The following is a 3,496-nucleotide window of genomic DNA, read 5'->3' on the forward strand; positions in this document are numbered from 1 at the left end:
AACAGAGTCAATGACAAAAACCACATGATTATCTCAATAGATGCAGAAAAGGCCTTTGATAAAATTCAACACCCCTTCATGCTAAAAACTCTCAATAAACTAGGTATTGATGAAATGTATCTCAAAATAATAAGAGCTATTTATGACAAACCCACAGCCAGTATCATACTGAATGGGCAAAAGCTGGAAGCATTCCCTTTGAAAACCAGCACAAGACAAGGATGCCCTCTGTCACCAGTCCTATTCAACATAGTATTGGAAATTCTGACCAGGGCAACCAGGCAAGAGAAGGTAATAAAGTGTATTCAAATAGGAAGAAAGGAAGTCAAATTGTCTCTGTTTGCAGGTGACATGATTGTATATTTAGAAAACCCCATCATCTCAGCCCAAAATCTCCTTACACTGATAAGCCACTTCAGCAAAGTCTCAGGATACAAAATCAATGTGCAAAAATCACAAAAATCACAAGCATTTCTATACACCAATAATAGACAAACAGAGAGCCAAATCATGAGTGAACTCACATTCACAATTGCTACAAAGAGAATAAAGTACCTAGGAATACAACTTACAAGGATGTGAAGGACTTCTTCAAGGAGAACTACAAACCACTGCTCAAGGAAATAAGAGAGGACACAAACAAATGGAAAAACATTCTACGCTCATGGATAGGAAGAATCAATATAGTGAAAATGGCCATACTGCCCAAAGTAATTTATAAATTCAGTGGTATCTCCATCAAACTACCTTTGACTTTCTTCACAGAATTAGAGAAAACTACTTTAAAGTTCATGTGGAATCAAAAAAGAGCCTGTGTAGCCAAGACAATCCTAAGCAGAAAGAACAAAGCTGGAGGCATCATGCTACCTGACTTCGAACTATACTACAAGGCTACAGTAACCAAAACAGCATGGTACTAGTACCAAAACAGAGAGATAGACCAATGGAACAGAACAGAGATCAGAATCAGAAATCATGCCACACATCTACAATCACCTTTGACAAACATGACAGAAACAAGCAATGGGGAAAGGATTCCCTATTTAGTAAATGGTATTGGGAAAACTGGCTATCCATATGCAGAAAACTGAAACTGGACCCCTTCCTTATACCTTATACAAAAATTAACTTAAAATGTATTAAAGACTTAAGCATAAGACCTAAAACCATAAAAGCCCTATAAGAAAAACTAGGCAGGGCCATTCAGGATGTACGCATGGGCAGAGACTTCATGACTAAAATACCAAAAGCAATGGCAACAAAAGCCAAAATTGACAAATGGGATCTATTTAAACTAAAGAGCTTCTGCACAGCAAAAGAAACTCTCATCAGACTAACCGGCAACCTACAGAATGGGAGAAAATGTTTGTAACCTATCCATCTGACAAAGGGCTAATATCCAGAATTTACAAGGAATTTAAACAAATTTACGAGAATAAAAGAAAAACACCCTCATCAAAAAGTGGGCAAAGGATATGAACAGATAGTTCTCAAAAGGAGACATTTATGCAGCCAACAAACATACGAAAAAAAGCTCACCATCACTGGTCATTAGAGAAAAGCAAATCAAAACCACAATGAGATACCATCTCATGCCAATTAGAATGATGATCATTAAAAAACCAGGAAATAACAGATGCTGGAGAGGATATGGAGAAACAGGAATGCTTTTACACTGTTGGCGGGAGTATAAATTAGTTCAACCATTGTGGAAGACAGTGTGGCAATTCCTCAAGGATCTAGAACCAGAAACACCATTTGACCCAGCAATGCCATTACTGAGTATATACCCAAAGGATTAGAAATCATTCTACTATAATGACACATGCACACATATGTTTATTGCAGCACTGTTCACAATAGCAAATACTTGGAACCAACGCAAATGGCCATCAATAATAGACTGGATAAAGAAAATGTGGAATACCATGGAATATTATGCAACCATAAAAAAGGATGAGTTCATGTCCTTTTCAGGGACGTGGATGAAACTGGGAGACCATCATTGTCGGCAAACTAACACAGGAACAGAAAACCAGAAACCACTCGTTCACACTCATAAGTGGGAGTTGAACAATGAGAACACATGGACACAGGAAGGGGAACATCACATGCTGGGGCCTGTCAGGGGGTGGGGGCTAGGGGAGGGATAGCATTAGAAGAAATACCTAATGTAGATGACAGGTTGATGGGTGCAGCAAACCACCATGGCACATGTGTACCTGTATAACAAACCTGCATGTTCTACACAGGTATCCCAGAACTTAAAGTATAATAATTTTAAAAAGGCCAGGCGCGGTGTCTCACACCTGTAATCCCAGCACTTTGGGAGGCCGAGGTGGGTGGATCACGAGGTCAGGAGTTTGAGACCAGTCTGGCCAAGATGATGAAACCCTGTCTCTACTAAAAATACAAAAAGTAGCCAGGTGCAGTGGCGAGCGCCTATAATCCCAACTACTTGGGAGGCTGAGGCAGGAGAATCACTTGAGTCCGGGAGGCAGAGGTTGCAGTGAGCTGAGATCGTGCCACTACACTCTAGCCTGGGTGACAGAGGAAGAATCCATCTCAAAAAACAAGCAAACAAACAATGGACATGCCCATAGGCAGATGAATGGATAAAGAAAATATGGTACTGTATATACATACAATGAAATATTTTACAGCCTTAAAAAAGTAGGAAACCCTGCCATTTGTTGCAAGATGGATGAACCTAGAGGACATTATGCTAAGTGAAATAAGCCAGTTAGGGAAAAAGAAATGTTGCATGATTCCATTACATAAGGTATCTAAAATTGTCAAACTCATAGAAGCAGAGAATACAATAGTGGTTTCCCCAGACTGGGGGAATGGGGAAAATGGGGAGTTGTTAAATGGTTATAAAGTTTCAATTATACTAGCTGAATAAGTTCTAGAGATCTGCGGTAAAACATAGTTAACAATAAGTAGTGTGAAATTCAAAATACATTAAGAAGGTAAATCTTATGTGAAGTGTTCTAATCATAAATAAAACAAAACAGACAACAAAAAACAAAAGAGAACTTCGGTAAGTGTTAGATATGTCTGTTACTCCGATTGTGGTAATGGTATCATGGTGTTTGCATTAAGCCCAAACCCATCACATTGTACACATTAGACATGTATATATCAATTACACCTCAATAAAACTATTAAAAGGGTCAAATTTTAAAAATGAAAATAAAAAATAAAATCAAAATCATTTTACTGTATGAATGAATGGCTAAAAAATAAATTAGATATTAATTGCAATGCCAAAAAAAATCCCACAGTAATAAATTACTGGAAATTACTTACTATCTCCAAAAGAAAGAGTGAGATGGAGGGAGGGGGAGGGCGGTAGACAGGACATGACTGAAGGAAAGAGAAAGAAAGAAAGAAAGAAAGAAGAGAGAGAGAGAGAGAGAGAGAGAGAAAGAAAGAGAAGAAAGAAAGAAAGAAGAAAGAAAGAAAAAGAAAGAAAGAAAGAAAGAAAGAAAGA

At 38.0% G+C, this 3,496-nt stretch overlaps 1 protein-coding gene across 1 annotated transcript in view; it reads left to right on the plus strand.

Annotated features, from left to right (window-relative positions):
• The window catches only part of ADAMTSL3 (ADAMTS like 3), a 224,014-nt gene that overhangs the window by 154,043 nt on the left and 66,475 nt on the right, over positions 1–3,496 (plus strand). The gene's annotated exons all lie outside the window — the stretch shown is intronic.

Source organism: Rhinopithecus bieti, unplaced genomic scaffold (assembly GCF_001698545.2).
Source record: "Rhinopithecus bieti isolate Rb0 unplaced genomic scaffold, ASM169854v2 scaffold_7045, whole genome shotgun sequence".
NCBI lineage: Eukaryota > Metazoa > Chordata > Mammalia > Primates > Cercopithecidae > Rhinopithecus > Rhinopithecus bieti.